The sequence below is a fragment of the Somniosus microcephalus genome, unplaced genomic scaffold, assembly GCF_052327205.1.
Source record: "Somniosus microcephalus isolate GS21.2 unplaced genomic scaffold, FLI_Smic_1.0 unresolved_chr1, whole genome shotgun sequence".
NCBI lineage: Eukaryota > Metazoa > Chordata > Chondrichthyes > Squaliformes > Somniosidae > Somniosus > Somniosus microcephalus.
This window is the reverse complement of record NW_028225179.1, coordinates 143,662,298-143,685,087: the sequence shown is the minus strand read 5'-3', so window position 1 is coordinate 143,685,087 and position 22,790 is coordinate 143,662,298. Positions and strand designations below refer to the sequence as shown.

General features: G+C 47.4%; 1 pseudogene; it reads left to right on the top strand.

Annotated features, from left to right (window-relative positions):
- The window catches only part of LOC147096154 (uncharacterized), a 41,173-nt pseudogene that overhangs the window by 16,095 nt on the left and 2,288 nt on the right, over positions 1-22,790 (top strand).

The following is a 22,790-nucleotide window of genomic DNA, read 5'->3' as shown; positions in this document are numbered from 1 at the left end:
TGTCCCATCATACACTCCCAGGGCAGGTATATTATGGGGTTAGAAACAAGTAAAACTTCCTCTACACTGTCCCATCAAACACTTCCAGGGCAAGGACAGCACTCGTTAGATACAGAATAAATCTCCCTCTGCACTGTCCCATCATCCACTCCCAGATATAGCATGAGTTAGATACAGAGTAAAGCTCCCTTTACACCGTCACCATCACCAGGGCACGTACAGCACGGGATTAGATACAGAGTGAAGCTCCCGCTACAGTGTCCCTATCAAACACTCCCAGGGTATGTACAGCACGGGTTAGATAGAGAGTAAAGCTCCCTCTACAGTGTCCCATCAATGACTCCTAGGGCAGGTACAGGATGGGTTAGATACAGAGTAAAGCCTCCTCTACACTGTCCCCATCACAGGGCAGGTACAGCATGGGTTAGATGCAGAGTAAAGCTCCATCTACACTGTCCCATCATACACTCCCAGGGCAGGTATATTGCGGGGTTAGAAACAAGGAAAAGCTTCCTCTACACTGTCCCATCAAACACTACCAGAGCAGGTACAGCATGGGGTTAGATACAGAGGAAAGCACCCTCTACACTGTCGCATCAAACACACCCAGGGCAAGTACAGGATGGGTTCGATGCAGACTAAAGCTCCATCTACACTGTCCCATCATACGCTCCCAGGGCAGGCACATTACGGGGTTAGAAACAAGGTAAAGCTTCCTCTACACATGTCCCATCAAACACTACCAGGGCAGGTACAGCACGGGGTTAGATACAGAGTAAAGCTCCCTCTACACTGTCCCCATCACCAGGGCAGGAGCAGCACGGGTTAGATACAGGGTAAATTAAACACTCCCTGGGCAGTGACAGCAATAGTTAGATACGGAGTAAAGCTCCATCTACACCGGCCCATCAAACTCTCCCAGGGCAGGTACAGCACGAGGTTCGATACAGGGTAAAGCTTCCTCTACACTGTCCCATCAAACACTCCCAGGGCAGATACAACATGGGTTAGATACAGAGTAAAGCTTCCTCTACACTGTCCTATCACACACTACCAGGGCAGGTACAGCACGAGGTTAGATACAGGGTAAAGCTTCCTCTACACTGTCTCCATCACCAGGGCTGGTACAGCACAGGGTTAGATACAGAGTAAAGCTCCCTCTACACTGTCCCCATCACCAGGGCAGGTACAGCACGGGTTAGATACAGAGTAAATTAAACACTGCCAGGGCAGTGACAGTAATATTTAGATACGGAGTAAAGCTCCCTCTACATTGTCCCATCAACCACTCCCAGGTACAGCATGGGGTAGATACAGGGTAAATCTTCCTCTACACCTGTTGTGTATGTACCTTTAAGGGAATAACTGGTCTCAGACTGCAGTACTGGCAGTGACCGCCCCTGTATAAAAGGCCCTAGCAGGCTTCTGTAGTTTCAGTGTCCAGGTTGTCTCCATTCAGTAAAGACTTGTTATAATCAACTCCTGCAGTCCGTGTCTCAATTATACACGGACATAATACTGGCGACGAGTAAGAAACGAACTTACCTGCAACTTGGCAGCACCTCAGGCGACGTTATTGAAGGTTGAAGCCAGAAGAAAGAAAAAAAAAAAAAAAATAATCCAAAGAAACTCGAGAAACGGGCGTCGACCGTGGGCAACCGCCCTCCAAATCACCAAATTGAAAAGTGCAAGAGAGACTGTCGAGAGCCAGGCTTGGTCTCCAGTCTGTGGTTTCCCAGCTAATCGGGCTGGTGGCAGGTAGTGCACTGATCCTTCCTGGGCTGCGGTGGGCTAGAGCTCGATCGGGTGGCTCTGCAACGGGGCCGGGCAGCGAGTCGGGAAGCAAAGAGAGAGAGAGAGAGAGGGTGGAGCACACAGGGCGCGGCCGGTGCTTCGCAGCCGGGCAGCGTTCGGACCTAAGAAGAGGGAGGGAAGTATCCCAGATGGTCCGCTCCATGACGGGAATGGTTCTTCAATTAACGGAGCAAATATTGAAGCGCGATAGAAAAATAAAAATACCGCGGAGAGCGGCGTTGGCAGTAGCGGCAGCGGCGGGAAAGCACGGGAGGCGCCATCTTAACTCGGCGGGGAAGAAGGAAAAGTGCGGGAGGCGCCATTTTGATCCATCGGGGACAAAGGCAAAGCGCGGGAGGCGCCATCTTAGATTTTCAAGATGCCAAAGACTGGCGATATCACTGCCTTCGATAATGCAATATAAGACTGGACCACGTATGTGGAAAGAGTCGAGGTATATTGCGAGGCAAACGAAATAGCCGATGAGAAAAAGGCATCGGTATTACTAAATTTAATGGGCGCAAGAACGTACGGCCTATTGCGGGACCTGATTACTCCAGCCAAACCGAAGGCGAAGAGTTTTAACGAAATTGTTGCTATCCTACAGGAACACCTAAATTCTACACCGCTGCTGATAGCAGAAAGATTTAAATTCCACAGGAGAAATCAGCATAAAAATGAGAGCAATGCTGATTACCTTACGGAACTACGCAAGCTATCAAAGCACTGCCAGTTCGGAGCAGGACTGGCAGATACCTTACGGGACAAATTTGTCTGTGGACTCCTGAGTGAAGGAACCCAGAAGAGGTTACTCTCAAAGAAAGAGCTGACGCTAGATAAGGCTTTCAGCGTGGCAGTATCGTATGAAGCAGCAGCAAGGGGAGCTGCGGAAATACAACAAAAGCCACAGGAATACGGCACCCACGAAATGACACGGGGATTTGCAAAATGTTATCGCTGCGGCCGAACAAACCATGACCAGAAGGACTGCTGGTCCAAGGACAAAATATGCAGGCAATGCGGAAAGATGGGACACATTGCACGAGTTTGCAGGTCTGGGAAGAAGACCAACGACAACAAAAAGGCAACTAAGGAACCGTACAGGAAAGTACAAAAGATGACGGACAGTAGTTCCAAAGACCAGATGAGCGATAGTGAATCCGGGAACAAGAGACTAAGCTGTCTCAAACTTCACAACGTAATCGCAAAAGAGGATCACCGAACCATTTGGGTCACCCTCACGATAGCAGGGTCCCAAGTCAAAATGGAATTGGATACAGGATCAGCTCTAACCATCATGAATCAACGAGACTACAAGCGGCTATTCTCACACATACCCTTGAGAGAGACATCCATTGTCTTGAGGATGTATACGGGGCAAAAAGTATACCCCAGAGGAAAAATAAGGGTGCCTGTCGAATACAACGGCAAGAAAATACGGAAATTGCATCTCTACATTCTGCACCGTTATTGGGACATGAATGGATCAGAAAGATAAGTTTAGACTGGCACTCCATTCAGGCACTGACGGTGGCTGGTAAAAAGGATGACGACGTCACTCCTGGACGATTGTTAACAATCTTAGCTGACACCAAAGAGGTATTTCAACAAGAACTGGGCACTCTTAAAGGCGTAACCGCCTCGATAATAATAGAGGAGAATGCAATTCCCAAGTTTTTCAAAGCAAGACCGGTACCATATGCAATTCGCCCAGCCGTCGAGGCAGAGCTGGAGAATCTGGAGAAGACAGGCATGTTATCTAAGGTAGACTGGAGTGAGTGGGCGACACCCATCGTTCCTGTCATGAAGAAAACGTTAAACAATAAGTCTGAGGAGCCAAGGAAGGTTCGCATCTGTGGGGACTTCAAGGTGACGGTGAACCCAGTCCTTCACACAGTACAATATCCTCTTCCAAGGATAGAAGATATCTTCGCCTCACTATCTGGAGGGAAGCGTTTTACAAAAACTGATGTAGCACAAGCATATTTGCAGATGGAGGTTGAAGAATCCTCTAGGAAGTATCTCACGATAAACACTCACAAATGTCTTTACCAGTATAATCGACTGGTATTCGGAGTAGCATCAGCTCCGGCGATATGGCAAAGAGCGATGGAACAAGTCCTGCAAGGGATTCCGGGGACTCAGTGTTACTTGGACGACATCCTTGTGACAGGTGAAGATGACAGTGAACACCTTGCCAACCTAGAGCAGGTGCTCACTAGACTACGCGAACATGGGCTACGAGCCAATCGCCCTAAGTGCGAGTTTTTTAAGAAACAGATATCGTATTGTGGCCATGTGATTGATGAAGAGGGGTTGCATAAGTCCCCTGACAAAATTGAAGCGGTAGTTAAGGCTCCAGCGCCTGAAAATGTGTCGCAACTGAGGTCATTCCTCGGATTGGTGAATTACTACCATAAGCTTTTGCCGAATTTGTCCACAATTCTGTATCCACTGAATGCCCTACTACGAACGGGAGCAGCATAGAAATGGAGCGATGAATGTAAGTGGGCCTTTCAGAAGAGTAAGGACCTAATCACTTCAAGAGAAGTATTGGCTCACTACAACCCATCACTACCGATAAGACTGGCGTGTGATGCGTCTCCCTACGGTGTTGGGGCGGTACTGTCACATAAATTCCTTGATGGTTCAGAGAGGCCGATAGCTTTTGCGTCACGCTCGTTAACTTCAGCCGAGTGTAACTACGCCTAGATTGACAGAGAGGCCCTCAGCCTGGTGTGGGGGGTGAAGAAGTTCAATCACTACCTGCACGGTCAGAAATTTACTCTACTAACTGATCATCAACCTCTCGTCTCCATTTTCAACCCTCAGAAGGGCGTACCGATAATGACGGTACAACGGCTACAGAGGTGGTCCCTTTTCCTAGGGGCACACCAATATGACATCGAGTACAAAGGAACTAAGCAGCATGGGAATGCTGATGGATTGTCGCGCCTACCGTTGCCGACGGTGGAAGAAGAACTGGCAGTGGATCCAGTGGAGTTATTCCACTCGACTATAGTCGAATGTCTCCCTGTGACGAATGCAAACATAGAAAAGGAAACACGAAATGACCCGACACTCTCCTGGGTCTATGATTTAACGGTGAAGGGATGGCCAGCACATGGCGAACCACTGCTGCCAGCATTCTCGCCGAGAAGAGAACAGCTGTCAGTGTGCAGAGGAACCTTGATGTGTGGATCCAGAGTAGTAATTCCACCCAAATTGAAGGATAGAGTGCTCAATGAGCTTCATGAGGGTCATCTGGGAGGGGTAAAAATGAAGAACTTAGCCAGAGCATTTGTGTGGTGGCCGGGAATCGATAGAGAAATCGAAGAGATGACCAAGAGCTGTACAGGATGCCAGAAGGTCCAAAACACCCCACCACAAGCCCCTCTACATCCATGGGAGTGGCCCTCATCTCCATGGCAAAGGGTGCACATTGATTTTGCTGGTCCCTTTATGGACTCGATGTTTTTAATTGCGGTGGATGCACATTCAAAGTGGTCAGAGGTAATAAAAATGTCCTCAACCACCACAGAAAAAACTATCACAGTCTTACGAACCATATTCGCCAGGAATGGGCTGCCTGAACAGATTTGCTCTGACAATGGACCACAGTTTGTGTCTGAAGAGTTCCGGAGGTTCTTAAAGAACAATGGTGTTAAGCATTACACATCCGCCCCATATCATCCAGCCACTAATGGATTGGCCGAGAGGTTTGTTCAAACATTCAAGAAGGATATCAAGGCAATGTGTAATGAAGATATACCCCTACAACACAAGGTGGATAACTTCTTGTTTGCCTACTGGAATGCGACACATGCGCTTACCAACCTAACTCCAGCCTTGATGTTCTTCAATCGAAGACTACGATGCCGCTTGGATTTGGTTAAGCCAAACGTCAGAAGAGATGTGGAGAACAGGCAGTTTCAGAATATGAATGAAAGGCCGACCAGGAGTTTTAAGATAGGTCAACCAGTTTTGGCCCGGGACTACTGCACAGAGAAATGGCAGCCAGGAACAATCTGTACATGGCAAGGATCTCTAATGTATACCATGGACGTTGGAGAGAGCATTGTAAGACGCCATGCTGACCAGATTCTAGAGCCACTGGAAAACATCACCTCCACACCACGATCTGATACACCTGGCAATGAAACCGAAGTACCAATTGCATCTACCGCAGAATCGGTGATATTGGAAGCAGACGAACCAAACAACGACATTGATCCCGACTCAACCTTGCCAGAAGAACCTGATATCCCAAAGAGGCGTTATCCAGACAGAATCAGGAAGCCTCCTCAAAGACTGAACTTATAATTGCTTAACTTCAACCAATGTATCTAGCAACCGTAATTGTAATTAGTTATTATTTAGCTGTTAAATGAATGTTATGTACTGTTTATCTAAAAGGGGAGGAATTGTTGTGTATGTACCTTTAAGGGAATAACTGGTCTCAGACTGCAGTACCGGCAGTGACCACCTCTGTATAAAAGGCCCCAGCAGGCTTCTGTAGTTTCAGTTTCCAGGTTGTCTCCATTCAGTAAAGACTTGTTATAATCAACTCCTGCAGTCCGTGTCTCAATTATACACGGACATAATAACACCGGCCCATCAAACTCTCCCAGGGCAGGTACATCACGGAGTTAGGTACAGGGTAAAGCTTCCTCTGCACTGTCCCATCAATCACTCCTAGGGCAGCTACAGTATGGGTTAGATACAGAGTAAAGCACCCTCTACACTGTCCCATCAAACACTCCCAGGGCAGGTACAGCATGTGTTAGATACAGAGTAAAGCTCCCTCTACACTGTCCCATCAAACACTCCCAGGGCAGGTACATTACGGGGTTAGAATCAAGGTAAAGCTTCCTCTACACTGTCCTGTCAATAAGAACATAAAAAGTAGGAGCAGGAGTAGGCCATACGACCCCTCGGCCCTGCTCCGCCATTCAATAGGATCATGGCTGGTTATTACGGGGTTAGAAACAAGTAAAACTTCCTCTACACTGTCCCATCAAACACTTCCAGGGCAAGCATGGGTTATATACAGAGTCAAGCTCCCTCTTCACTGTCCCATCAAACACTCGCAGGGCAGGTATAGCACGGATTAGATACAGAGTAAAGCTACCTCTACACTGTCCCCATCACCAGGGCAGGTATAGCTCGGGTTAGATACAGAGTAAAGCTCCCTCTACACTGTCCCCATCAAACACTCCCAGGGCAGGTGCAACACGGGTTAGATACAGAGTGAAGTTCCCTCTACCCTGTCCCAACAAACACTCCCAGGGCAGTTACAGCACTGCTTAGATACAGAGTAAAGCTCCCTCTACACTGTCCCATCATACACTCCCAGGGCAGGTACATTACGGGGTTAGAAACAAGGTAAAGCTTCCTCTACATTGTCCCTTCAAACACTACCAGGCAGGTACAGCACAGGGTTAAATACAAAGTAAAGCTTCCTCTACACTGTCCCCATCACCAGGGCTGGTACAGCATGGGTTAGATACAGAGTAAAGCTCCCTCTACACTGTCCCCATCACCAGGGCAGGCGCAGCATGGGTTAGATACAGAGTAAAGCTCCCTCTACACTGTCCTATCAAACAATCCCAGGGCAGGTACAGCACGGGTTAGATCCAGAGGAAAGCTCCCTCTACCCTGTCCCATCAAACACTCCTGGGGCAGGTAGAGCATGGGTTAGATACAGTGTAAAGGTCCCTCTACACTGTCCCATTAAACACTCCCAGGGCAGGTACATCACGGTGTTAGATACAGGGTAAAGCTTCCTCTACACTGTCCCCATCAAACACTGGACGGACTAACAAGGCAAGGGAATACACAATGAATGGTAAGACCCTAGGAAAGACAGAGGATCAGAGGGACCTTAGTGTGCATGTACATAGATCCCTGAAGGCAGCAGAACAGGTGGATAAGGTGGTTAAAAAGGCATATGGGATGCTTGCCTTCATTAGCCAAGGCATAGAATATAAGAGCAGGGAGGTTATGATGGAGCTGTACAAAACGCTGGTAAGGCCACAGCTGGAGTATTGTGTGCAGTTCTGGTCGCCACACTATAGGAAGGATGTGATTGCTTTGGAGAGGGTGCAGAGGAGATTCACCAGGATGTTACCTGGGCTGGAGTGCTTCAGCTATGAAGAAAGACTGGACAGGCTGGGGTTGAGAACATCATTGAGAACATCTACCAGAAACGCTGTTTACGGAGGTCACTGACCATCATCAAAGACCCTACCCACCCCAGCCACAGTTTGTTTGCCCCCCTGCCATCTGGGAGACGCTACAGATGCATTCGCACCCGAACGACCAGATTTAGGAACAGCTTCTTTCCCAGGGCTGTCATCCTATTGAACTCTGCAAATAAACTCTAAAGCCTGCACATCTGCCAATGCACTTTATTATGTTTATGTTCATGTTACAAGTCAAATGAATGTTAAATGTCTTAATCAAAATGTACACTCTCGGGAGCCGCAAGCCTACATTTGGTTGTATTGCACTTGTGCACTAACAATGACAATAAAGTTGATTATTATTATTATTATTATTATTGTTATTATTAGAGCAGAGAAGGCTGAGGGGGGACCTGATTGAGGTGTACAAAATTATGAGGGGCATAGATAGGGTAGATAGAAAGGAACTTTTCCCCTTAGTAGAGGGGTCAATAACCAGGGGGCATAGATTCAAGGTAAGGGGCAGGAGGTTTAGAGGGGATTTGAGGAAAAACTTTTTCACCCAGAGGGTGGTTGGAATCTGGAACTCACTGCCTGAAACGGTGGTAGAGGCAAAAAACCTCACAACATTCAAGAAGCATTTGGATGAGCACTTGAAATGCCATAGCATACAAGGCTATGGACCAAATGCTGGAAAATGGGATTAGATTAGACAGGGCTTGATGGCCGGCGCAGACGTGATGGGCAGAAGGGTCTCTTTCTGTGCTGTATAACTCTGACTCTATGGCGTTAGATACAGGGTAAAGCTTCCTCTACACTGTCCCAGCAAACACTCCCAGGGCAGATACAGCATGGGTTGGAAGCAGAGTAAAGCTTCCTCTACACTGTTCCATCCAACACTCCGTGGGCATGTCCAGGATGGGTCAGATACAGAGTAAAGCCTCCTCTACACTGTCCCCATCACCAGGGCTGGTACAGCACAGGTTAGATACAGAGTAAAGCTTCCTCTACACTGTCCCATCCAACACTCCGTGGGCAGGTAGAGCGTGGTTTAGATACAGAGTAAAGCTCACTCTACACTGTTCCCATCAATCACTCCTAGGGCAGGTACAGGATGGGTTAGATACAGAGTAAAGCCTCCTCTACACTGTCCCCATCACCAGGGCAGGTACAGCACGGGTTAGATACAGAGTAAAGCTCTGTCTACACTGTCCCATCAAACAGTCCCAGAGCAGGTACATCACGGGGTTATATATAAGAACATAAGAACATAAGAAATAGGAGCAGGAGTAGGCCAATCGGCCCCTCGAGCCTGCTCCACCATTCAATAAGATCATGGCTGATCTGATCCTAACCTCAAATCTTCTATCACTCTGCATCCACCCGAACCCATGTGATCTCCCGGGAGAGGTGAAAAACCAGATAAAGACCCAATGGCCAATTTGAGAGAAAAAAATCTGGGAAATTCCTCTCCGACCCATCTAGGCGATCGAAATTCTTCCAGGAGATCACCCTGTCCCTATATTTTCTACAGTACTTACCTTCTGTAAAGGCGATCTCCACCCCAGCCAGGAACAGGGATAAAACCATCTCCTGAAATCTAACAGAATTAGAACACAGTAGGAGCAGAACAAGGCTACACGGCCCCTGGGCCCGCTCCACTACCCACAGGGCCATGACCATTCCGAACCCAGACTCATGTCCAATTTCCTGCCCGCTCCCCGTAACCCTTTATTCCCTTTACTTCTAGGAAACTATCTATTTCTGTTTTAAATTTATTTAATGATGTAGCTTCCACAGCTTTCTGGGGCAGCAAATTCCACAAACCTACCACCCTCTGAGTGAAGAAGTTTCTCCTCATCTCAGTTTTGAATGAGCAGCCCCTTATTTTAAGATTATGCCCCCTAGTTCTAGTTTCACCCATCATTGGGAACATCCTCACCGCATCCACCCGATCAAGCCCCTTCACAATCTTATATGTTTCAATAAGATCGCCTCTCATTCTTCTGAACTCCAATGAGTAGAGTCCCAATCTACTCAACCTCTCCTCATATGACCACCCCCTCATCCCCGGGATTAACCGAGTGAACCTTCTTTGTACTGACTCGAGAGCAAGTATGTCTTTTCTTAAGTATGGACACCAAAACTGTATGCAGTGTTCCAGGTGCGGCCTCACCAATACCTTGTACAACTGCAGCAATACCTCCCTGTTTTTATATTCCAACCCCCAAGCAATAAAAGCCAACATTCCATTGGCCTTCTTGATCACTTGCTGCACCTGCATACTAACTTTTTGAGTTTCGTGCACCAGGACCCCCAGATCCCTTTGTACTACAGTACTTTCCAGTTTCTTGCCATTAAGATAATAACTTGCTCTATGATTTTTCCTGCCAAAGTGCATAACTTCACACTTTCCAGTATTGTATTCCATCTGCCAAATCTTTGCCCACTTACTTAGCCTGTCTATGTCCCTTTGCAGGTTTTTTATGTCCTCCTCACTCACTACTTTCCGTCCCATCTTTGTATCATCTGCAAACTTTGATATGTTACACTCGGCCCCCTCCTCCAAATCGTTAATATAGATTGTAAAGAGTTGGGGACCCAGCACTGACCCCTGCGGAACACCACTAGTTACTGGTTGCCAATCTGAGAACGACCCATTTATCCCAACTCTCTGCTTTCTGTTAGAGAGCCAATCCTCCACCCATGCCAGAATATTACCCCCAATCCCGTGATTTTTTATCTTGAGCAATAATCTTTTGTGTGGCACCTTGTCAAATGCCTTTTGGAAGTCTAAATACACTACGTCCACTGGTTCCCCTTTATCCACCCTGTATGTTACTTCCTCAAAATACTCAAGCAAATTTGTTAAACATGACTTCCCCTTCATGAAACCATGCTGAGTTTGCCCTATTAAATTGTGTTTATCCAAATGTCCCGTTACTGTCTCCTTAATAATGGACTCTAACATTTTACCAACCACAGATGTTAGGCTAACAGGTCTATAGTTTCCAGCCTTCTGCCTACTACCCTTTTTAAATAATGGTGTTACATTAGCAGTTTTCCAATCTGCCGGGACCTTTGCTGAGTCCAGTGAGTTTTGGAAAATTATTACCAATGCATCCACAATCCCTACCGTTACTTCCCTCAAGACCCTGGGATGCAAGCCATCAGGTCCAGGGGATTTATCCGCCTTGAGTCCCATTATTTTACCAAGTACCACTTCCTTAGTGATTTTAATTGTATTTAGTTCCTCCCCCCCTAGAGCCCCTTGTTTGTCCAGTGTTGGGATATTCTTAGTGTCCTCTACTGTAAAGACTGATACAAAATAATTGTTCAGTGTTTTTGCCATCTCCATGTTTCCCACCATTAATTTCCCGGTCTCATCCTCTAAGGGACCAACATTTACTTTAGCCACCCTTTTTCTTTTTATATAACTATAGAAACTTTTACTGTCTGTTTTTATATTTTTTGCTAATTTACTTTCATAATCTATCTTCCCTTTCTTAATCAATCTTTTTGTTATTTTTTGCTGTCTTTTAAAGACTTCCCAATCTTCCATCCTCCCACTAGATTTGGCTACCTTATATGCCCTTGTTTTTAGTCGGATACTATCCTTAATTACTTTACTTAGCCACGGATGGCTAACTTTTCTTTTACACCCTTTTTTCCTCAGTGGAATATATTTTTTTTGGAAGTTGTAAAATAACTCCTTAAATGTACACCACTGGTCATGTACCGTCTTACCCTTTAATCTATTTTCCCAGTCCACTCTCATTAATTCCGCTCTCATACCTTCATAGTCTCCTTTATTCAAGCTCAGCACGCTTGTTTGAGATCCAACCTTCTCACCCTCTAATTGAATATGGAACTCAACCATGTTATGGTCACTCATTCCAAGGGGATCCTTTACTAGGACATTTTTAATTAATCCTGTCTCATTACACAGGACCAAATCTAAGGTTGCTTGCCCCCTGGTCGGTTCAGTTACATACTGCTCAAGAAACCCATCCCTAATACACTCAATGAACTCTTCCTCAAGGCTGCTCTGCCCAATTTGATTTGTCCAGTTAATATGATAATTAAAATCCCCCATAATTATAGCTGTTCCCTTATTACAAGCCTCAACTATTTCCTGATTAATACTCCGTCCAACAGAGTTGCAACTGTTCGGAGGCCTATAGACTACACCCATTAGTGTTTTTTTCCCCTTATTATTCCTTACCTCCACCCAAACTGTTTCACTATCGTGCTCCTTTGACCCAATATCATTTCTCTGTATTATAGTGATTCCTTCCTTTATTAACATAGCCACCCCACCTCCTCTCCCTTCCTGCCTGTCCTTCCTGATTGTTAAATAACCTGGTATGTTTAATTCCCAGTCATGGTCACCCTGCAGCCATGTTTCTGTAATGGCCACAAGATCATACCCATATGTCATTATTTGTGCCGTTAACTCATTCATTTTGTTACGAATGCTACGTGCATATATAGGGTAATGCTCCGTCTACACTGTTCCATCAAACACTCCCAGGGCAGGTACAGCACGGGTTAGATGCAGAGTAAAGCTCCCTCTACACTGTCCCATCAAACAGTCCCAGGGCAGGTACAGCACAGGTTAGATGCAGAGTAAAGCTCCCTCTACACTGTCCCTATCAAACACTCCCAGGGCAGGTACAGCACGAATTAGATACAGAGCAATGCTCCCTCTACATTGCCCCATCAAACACTCCCAGGCAGGTACAGCATGGGTTGGAAGCAGAGTAAAGCTTCCTCTACACTGTCCCATCAATGACTCCTAGGGCAGGTACAGGATGGGTTAGATACAGAGTAAAGCTCCATCTACACTGTCCCATCATACACTCCCAGGGCCGGTATATTGCGGGATTAGAAACAAGGTAAAACTTCCTCTACACTGTTCCATCAAACACTACCAGTGCAGGTACAGAATGGTGTTAGATACAGGGTAAAGCTCCCTCTACACTGCCCCATTAAACACTCCCAGGGCAGTGACAGCACTAGTTAGATACAGAATAAAGCTTCCTCTGCACTGTCCCATCAACCACTCCCAGGTACAGCACGGGTTAGATACAGAGTAATGCTCACTCTACACTGTCCCATCAAACACTCCCAGGGCAGGTACATCACTGGGTTAGATACAGGGTAAAGCTTCCTCTACATAGTCCCGTCACAAACTCCCAGGGCAGGTACAGCACGGGTTAGATGCAGAATAAAGCTCACTCTACACTGTCGCATCAAACACACCCAGGGCAGGTACAGGATGGGTTCGATGCAGACTAAAGCTCCATCTACACTGTCCCATCATACGCTCCCAGGACAGGTACATTACGGGGTTAGATACAGGGTAAAGCTTCCTCTACACTGTCCCCATCATCAGGGCAGGGGCAGCACGGGTTAGATACAGAGTAAATTAAACACTCCCAGTGCAGTGACAGCAATATTTAGATACGGAGTAAAGCTCCCTCTACACTGTCCCATCAACAACTTCCAGGTACAGCATGGGGTAGATACAGGGTAAAGCTTCCTCTACTCTGGCCCATCAAACTCTCCCAGGGCAGGTACATCACGGGGTTAGATACAGGGTAAACCTTCCTCTGCACTGTCCCGTCACAAACTCCCAGGGCAGGTACAGCATGGGGTTAAATACAGAGTAATGCTCCCTCTTCACTGCCCCATCAACCACTCCCAAGGCAAGTACAGCATGGGTTAAATACAGAGTAAAGCTCCCTCTACACTGTCCCATCAATCACTCCTAGGGTAGCTACAGGATGGGTTAGATACAGAGTAAAGCTCCTTCTTCACTACCTCATCAAACACTCCCAGGGCAGGTGCAGCATGGGGTTAAATACAGAGTAATGCTCCCTCTTCACTGTCCCAACAAACACTCACAGGGCAGGTACAGCATGGGTTAGATACAGAGTAAAGCTCCCTCTACGCTGTACCAATCACCAGGGCAGGAGCTGCACGTGTTAAATACAGAGTAATGCTCCATCTACACTGTCCCATCATACACTCCCAGGGCAGGTACAGCACGGGTTAGATCCAGAGGAAAGCTCCCTCTACCCTGTCCCATCAAACACTCCCGGGGCAGGTACAGCATGGGATAGATACAGTGTAAAGCTCCCTCTACAGTGTCCCATTAAACACTCACAGGGCAGGTACATCACGGTGTTAGATACAGAGTAAAGCTTCATCTACACTGTCCCCATCACCAGGGCTGGTACAGCACAGGTTAGATACAGAGTAAAGCTTCCTCTACACTGTCCCATCCAACACTCCATGGGCAGGTAGAGCGTGGTTTAGATACAGAGTAAAGCTCACTCTACACTGTTCCCATCAATCACTCCTAGGGCAGGTACAGGATTGGTTAGATACAGAGTAAAGCCACCTCTACACTGTCCCCATCACCAGGGCAGGTACAGCACGGGTTAGATACAGAGTAAAGCTCCATCTACACTGTTCCAGCAAACACTCCCAGGGCAGGTGCATCACAGGGTTAGATACAGAGTAAAGCTTCTTCTGCACTGTCCGATCAATCACTCCTAGGGCAGCTACAGGATGGGTTAGATATAGCGTAAAGCTCCTTCTTCACTACCCCATCAACCACTCCCAGGACTGGTACAGCATGGGTTAGATACAGAGTAAAGCTCCCTCTACACTGTCCCCATCACCAGGGCAGGAGCAGCACGGGTTAAATACAGAGTAATGCTCCATCTACACTGTCCCATCATACACTCCCAGGGCAGGTATAACACGGGTTAGATCCAGAGTAAAGCTCCCTCTACACTGTCCTATCAAACACTCCCAGGGCAGTACAGCACGGGATAGATACAGTGTAAAGCCCCCTCTACACTGTCCCATTAAACACTCACAGGGCAGGTACTTCACGGTGTTAGATACAGGGTAAAGCTCCCTCTACACTGCCCCATTAAACACTCCCAGGGCAGTGACAGCACTAGTTAGATACAGAGTAAAGCTCTCTCTATACTGCCCCATCAAACACTCCCAGGGCAGGTGCAGCATGGGTTGGAAGCAGAGTAAAGCTTCCTCTACACTGTCCCATCATTGACTTCTAGGGCAGGTACAGGATGGGTTAGATACAGAGTAAAGCCTCCTCTACACTGCCCCATCACCAGGGCAGGTACAGCACGGGGTTAGATACAGTGTAAAGCTCCCTCTACACTGTCCCATAATACACTCCCAGGGCCAGTATATTGCGGGGTTAGAAACAAGGTAAAACTTCCTCTACACTGTCCCATCAAACACTACCAGGGCAGGTACAGCACGGGGTTAGACACAGAGTAAATCTCCCGCTACACTGTCCCCATCATCAGGGCAGGAGCAGCACGGGTTAGATAGAGTAAATTAAGCACTCCCAGGGCAGTGACAGCAATAGTTAGATACGGAGTAAAGCTCCCTCTACACTGTTCCATCAACCAATCTCAGGTACAGCATGGGGTAGATACAGGGTAAAGCTTCCTCTACACTGTCCCATCAAACACTCCCAGGGCAGGTACAACATGGGTTAGATACAGAGTAAAGCTCCCTCTTCACTGTCCCATCAAACACTCCCAGGGCAGGTACAGCACGGGGTTAGACACAGAGTAAATCTCCCGCTACACTATCCCCACCACCAGGGCAGGTATAGCACGGGTTAGATACAGAGTAAAGCTCCCTCTACACTGTCCCCATCAAACACTCCCAGGGCAGGTACAACATGGGTTAGATAAAGAGTAAAGCTCCCTCTACACTGTCCCCATCACCAGGGCTGGTACAGCACGGGTTAGATACAGAGTAAAGCTCCCTCTACACTGTCCCATCAAACACTCCCAGGGCAGGTACAGGATGGGTTCGATGCAGACTAGGGCTCCATCTACACTGTCCCGTCATACGCTCCCAGGGCAGGTACATTACGGGGTTAGGAACAAGGTAAAGCTTCCACTACACTATCCCCATCACCAGGGCAGGTACAGCACGGTTTAGATCCAGTGTAAAGCTCCCTCTACACTGTCCCATCAAACACCCCCAGGGCAAGTACAGCATGGGTTGGATACAGAGTAAAACTCCCTCTACACTGTGCCATCATGCACTCCCAGGGCAGGAATATTACGGGGTTAGAAACAAGGTGAAACTTCCTCTACACTGTCCCATTCAACACTCCGTGGGCAGGTAGAGCATGGGTTAGGTACAGAGTAAAGCTCATTCTACACTGTTCCCATCAATCACTCCTAGGGCAGGTACAGGATTGGTTAGATACAGAGTAAAGCCTCCTCTACACTGTCCCCATCACCAGGGCAGGTACAGCACGGGTTTGATACAGAGTAAAGCTCCGTCTACACTGTTCCAGCAAACTCTCCCAGGGCAGGTACATCACAGGGTTAGATACAAGGTAAAGCTCCCTCTGCACTGTCCCATCAATAATTCCCAAGGCAAGTACAGTATGGGTTAGATACAGAGTAATGCTCACTCTACACTGTCCCATCAAACAGTCCCATGGCAGGAACATCACTGGGTTAGATACAGGGTAAAGCTTCCTCTACACTGTCCCATCAATCACTCCCAAGGCAAGTACAGCATCGGTTAGATACAGAGTAAAGCTCCCTCTACACTGTCCCATCACAAACTCCCAGGGCAGATACAGCACGGGTTAGATACAGAGTAAAGCTCCCTCTACACTGTCGCATCACAAACTCCTAGGGCAGGTAAAGCACATGTTAGATACAGAGTAAAGCTCTCTCTACACTGTCCCCATCACCGGGGTAGGTACAGCACGGGTTAGATGCAGAGTAAAGCTCCCTCTACACTGTCGCATCAAACAAACCCAGGGCAGGTACAGGATGGGTTCGATGCAGACTAAAGCTCCATCTACACTGTCCCATCATACACTCCTATTGCATGTACATTATGGGGTTAGATACAGAGTAAAGCTCCCATTGCACAGTCTCCATCACCAGGGCAGGTACAGCACTGGGTTAGATACAGGGTAAAACTGCCTCTACACTGTCCCTATCACCAGGGAAGGTACAGCACGGGGTTAGATACAGAGTAAAGCTCCCTCTACACTGTCCCCATCACCAGGGCAGGAGTAGCACAAGTTAGTTACAGAGTAAAGCTCCATCTACACTGTTCCATCAAACACTCCCAGGGCAGGTACAGCACGGGTTAGATGCAGAGTAAAGCTCCCTTTACAATGTCCCAGCAAACACTCCCAGGGCAGGTACATCACGGGGTTAGATACAGGGTAAAGCTTCCTCTACACTGTCCGATCAAACACTCTCAGGGGAGGTACATCACAGGGTTAGATACAGACTTAAGCTCCCTCTTCACTGCCCTACCAAACACTCCCAGGGCAGGTACAGCATGGGTTGGATACAGAGTAAATCTTCCTCTACACTGTCCCATCAACCACTCCCAAGGCAAGTACAGCATGGGCTAGATACAGAGTAAATCTCCCTCTACACTGTCCCATCACCAACTCCCAGGGCAGGTAAAGCACAGGTTAGATACAGAGTAAAGCTCCTGCTACACTGTCCCATCAAACACTACCAGGGCAGAAACAGCACTAGTTCGATACAGAGTAAAGCTCCCTCTACACTGTCCTATCAAACACTCCCAGGGCAAATACAGCACGGGTCAGATACAGAGTAAAGGTCCCTCTACACTTTCCCATCAAACACTCCCAGGGCAGGTACAGCACGAATTAGATACAGAGTAAAGCTCCCTCTTCATTGCCCCATCAAACACTCCCAGGGCAGGTACAACATGGGTTGGATGCAGAGTAAAGCTTCCTCTACACTGTCCGATCCAACACTTTGTGGGCAAGTAGTGCATGGTATAGATACAGAGTAAACCCCCATCTATACTGTCCCATCATTCAATCCCAAGGGATTAGAAAGAAGGTAAAACTTCCTCTACTCTGTCCCATCAACCACTCCCAAGTACAGCACGGGTTAGATACAGCGTAAAGCTCCCTCTACACTGTCCCCATCACCAGGGCAGGTACAGCGTGGGGTTAGATGCAGAGTAAAGCTCCCCCTACACTGTCCCATCAATCACTCCCATTGCAGGTACAGGATGGGTTAGATGCAGAGTAAAGCTCCATGTACACTGTCCCACCAAACATCCCTAGGGCAGGTACATTACGGGGTTAGATTCAGAGTAAAGCTCCCTCTACACTGTCCCCATCAACCACTCCCAGGTAGAACATGGGTTAGATACAGAGTAAAGCTCCCTCTACACCGTCCCATCATACACTCCCAGGTCAGGTACAGCATGGGTTATACACAGAGTAAAGCTCCCTCTACACTGTCCCATCAAATACTCCCAGGGCAGTTGCAATACGGGTTAGCCATCGTCCTTTGGATTGGGGATGGAGCAGAGTGACAGCCCCAGTCGAGGGAACCTATCTGCTGGGCCAGCGATCATCATCAACTGTGCGCCCTTTGTTTATTTCTGTTTTGTTCCCACTTTGTGCAGGGAATGAAGAGGTTCGATGCCCGTAAAGTGGTGCTGGAAGCCTTGAAACTAAAAGGTCTCTTCAAGGAGGTGAAGGACAATCCTATGGTGGTGCCAGTCTGCAGGTATGGACTAGAGACCTAGGCCTTTTTAATACAAGGTGGAACAGTTCAGAAACAGTAAAATTATAAAGCAAATAGAAACATAGAAACATAGAAGATAGGAGCAGGAGTAGGCCATTCGGCCCTTCGAGCCTGCTCCGCCATTCAATGAGATCATGGCTGATCATCCAAATTCAGTACCCTGTCCCTGCCTTCTCCCCATATCCCTTGATCCCTTTAGCCTTAAGAAATATATCCAACTCTTTCTTGAATATACCTAATGAACTGGCCTCCACCGCCCTCTGTGGCAGAGAATTCCACAGGTTCACCACTCTCTGGGTGAAGAAATTCCTCTTCATTTCAGTCCTAAATGGCTTACCCCTTATCCTTAGACTATGACCCCTGGTTCTGGACTCCCCGGCCATCAGAAACATCCTTCCTACATCTAGTCTGTCCAGGCCTGACAGAATTTTATAGGTTTCGATGAGATCCCCTCTCAATCTTCTAAACTCCAGTGAGTATAAGCCCAATCGACACAATCTCTCCTCATATGTCATTCCTGCCATCCCAGGTATCAGCCTGGTGAATCTTCGCTGCACTCCTTCCATGGCAAGAACGTCCTTCCTCAGGTAAGGCGACCAAAACTGCGCAAAATATTCAAGGTGTGGTCTCACCAAGGCCCTGTACAACTGCAGCAAGACATCCTTGTTCTTGTACTCGAACCCTCTTGCTACAAAGGCCAACATACCATTTGCCTTCTTAACTGCCTGCTGCACCCGCATGCTTACCTTCAGCGACTGGTGTACAAGAACACCCAGCTCTCTTTGCACTTCCTCTTCTCCCAATCTATTGCCATTCAAATAATAATCTGCCTTCCTGTTTTTGCCACCGAAGTGGATAACCTCACATTTATCCACATTATAGTGCATTTGCCATATTTCTGCCCAATCACCCAACCTGTCCAAATCGTGCTGGGGTTTCATGACATCCTCCTCACAGCATACCCTCCCACCCAGCTTTGTGTCGTCTGCAAATTTGGAGATATTACATCCAATTCCCTCGTCCAGATCATCATTAATATATATTGTGAACAGCTGGGGTCCTAGGAATTCCTAGGAATGGCCCAGAAATTCGGGTCATGGGCTTCCCGCGCGCGGGTGCAAGCCCCCGACCTGCACTTACCTTGCGCGCCAGCCGTTGAGCTGTGGGCCCGCGTGGAATTCCGATCCTGGGCCTGCTCCAACTGCCGGCGCGCAGTGCTTGCGTATCCCAGGGGCGCAGTTAGTTCGATGCATCCCCTGGGATCGCGTGGGCCATGGGGAGCCAATCGGAGCAGGGAAATGCCCATTCATAAGTTTGACAGGAAGTGCTGTCAAAACTTATAAATACTACGGGCCCCAAAACATCACTAAATCTTCAAATAAAATTTAAAAAAAACATCGCATTTTTAAAATAAACTATAAATTACAGGAAACTTTCATTTAACCAGAGGTTAAATGTCCGGAAAGCGCTATCTACCGGCAAAATTCAGGAGCCGTTTCCTATAAGTTTTTTTACTTCTCGTTGCTTTTTTTTTCCAGTCAGGCTCTGCAAGGTCTAGCTGAAGTTGTTGCTTAGCTACAGAGACGCTTTTAAGCTGCGGCCGACTGTTTTGAATCTGTTGCTAAGCAACAGGGTTTGTTGATTCACACGGAGCTCAAAAGCTCCATATGTTTTAACATTAGCGCTGGTTTCTACGGCAGTTTTGATGGTACGGCACCAGCTCGGCCCCGTGAGTGCCGGATACCAGAAAGTTTCCTGTACATGAAATAACTATTTTAAACAATAATTTAATTTTTGAAAAAATAATTTTATTTTCTAACGGGGCTAAAAATAAACTTACCTTTCTTTAAAGTATTTAAAAATAATAAACCTGTGGAAAAAATGTTTTAATTTTAATTAATTCACCACTTACCTTGTAAAAAGCAGGCCTTACGCCTACTTTTTAAATGTCTAACTCCTGCAGACTTGCCCTCCCGGAGAAACCTGCAAAAGAAACGTAAGTTCGATGCGCACGTGCAGCCTCTCCTGCGCACGCGTTCCACCTCTTAACCCCTTCTTCCAGGGGAACGGAAGTGCTGATTTCCTGCGCATGTGCAGTGCATGCAGGAAACTGGTACTTCCATTGGGCCTACGGGTGAGTACCCCGTGCGTACTCACCCGTGGAGACCCGAATTTCTGGCCCAATGTCTATGTAGATTGTGAGGCAAGACATATCGTGGCTGTGCTTGTGTGTGTGCGTGTGCGTTTCACTTTTAATTATTGAGAAATCAAAGGACTGATGCTGTAAAGACGTCAAGGCAAATTGGAAAGTCGTGATTAGGTGACGGCAGGATTTGGGTTTTTAAAAGCCCGTAGGCTGGATAAGCTGAGGGAGAAGGGTTCCCTGGCCTCAACCATATCAATTACTGGAGACCAATGATCCGGTTAAGCTGCACGACCGCGCGGTGGTCTGGAGATACTGTGCAGTCCGCTTGCTGGCTTCACAACGGGAAATGTGAGGAAATTTGAATGGGCCGGGCAGCCCCTTAAAGGGACCGTGCAGACCCTTAAAGGGACCACGCAGCCAAAAACAAATTTGAGGGAACGTTGCTGGAGAGTCGCTTGCTCCCTAGTCCCATCAGTCGAAGAACACCTGTACTGGTTGATAAAGCCGCCTTTTTTTCTTCTCCAAGGATGCAATTTGATTTATTTTAATGGGTGTTTTTTTTTTCTTTTTAATTTGTTTGGACGTCCCACTTTGGGCTGTTTTCTCCCAAACTCTTCAAAAGCCCGATTTCCTTCTGTGAAAGAAGGCGCATGGTCATGCAGCCTAGGTGTCCCTTCTGTTCGCTCTGGGTTTGCCTCAGTCCGCTGTAGCATGGTGAGCTGGTTAGCCCAAGAAGCTCACCGTACACAAGAAAAGCATGATTTCAACCCAGGAAGTATCTGCGGTATTAGAATGATGGGCTTCATTTATTGCTTAATTTGTTTCCTTTCATTTATTCATTTCAATCTTTCCCAATTAACAGTTGTATTCTGTCTAACCACCTTTGTTGTGAAATATTCCTTGGGTTACTCATTTCAATCTTTATTCCTCGAGGCAAATTGTGGGGTAGTGTTTGGTGACGAGTATGGGTGGCTTGTAGGAGGCAGATGAGAGGTAAAGAGTTCTGCGGTCGTGGGAAAGAATCATAGAAGGCTACAGCACAGAGCGAGGCCATTCGGCCCATTGTGCCTGTGCCGGCTCTTTGTAAGAGCTATCAAATAAGTCCCACTTTTCTTGCTCTTTCCCCTATAGTGCTGCAAATTTTTTTCCTTTCCGAGGGGGTGATTTTGACAGCCCTGGGGAGGCGGGTATGAACACGGGACTGCCGGGAAAATGGCATGCCTCCATGCCATCTTCCTAGGAGGCGGGTAGCTGTCCCGCGCTGGTTCCCGTCTCCTTGGAGGCGGGAAGGGATTAAAGCCTATTAACTGCCTGTTAACAGGTAGTTAACAGGCAGAAAATAGGATTAGCCCCTTTTTGCGGGCTTCCCGAAGGCTCCAAAACAAACCAGCTAAGTGAGGCGAGTAGTGGGTCTGCGGGGGTCAGAGGGGTGCAAAAGTGTGGTGTGAAGGTAAGTGATGGGTGTAAGAGTGTAGAGGTGAGTATCTGAGGTAAGTGCAAAGTGTTAGTAAAAGTGTACTTACCTTTGTTTCTCCCTGCAGGCTTCAGTCGGTTTGTATGCGGAGAGTCTCGGACCTCCGTGTTGCAGATGAGAGATGGCCGTTGCATTCTCAGATGCAACAACCATCTCATTTCTGTAAAAGAAAGAAGGTTGATGAGGTCTTGAATGCAAGACACCTCGTCAAACTACAGAGAATGTCACTGTTTGACAGCTTCACCGAGCTGTCAAACGATGACAATTCACCTGTCAAAACTGACAGATGAAATGTCATACGTTGATGCTCTTTGTAACCAGCTTTCCCTTAATTGGCCTGCTAAGCCCGCTGGGTGGGCTTAACAAGGTCAATCAAGGGAAAATAGCGTGGGTTGGCCGGAAGTTTTTGGAGGCGGGACTGAAACCCGACAAGTGGGAGTCCCACCTCCAAAAGCTCCCCATTGAGAAAATCACCCCCCAAGTATATATCCAATTCCCTTTTGAAAGTTAATATTGAATTTGCTTCCACCACCCATTCAGGCAGGACATTCCAGATCAGAACTGAGTTCGGG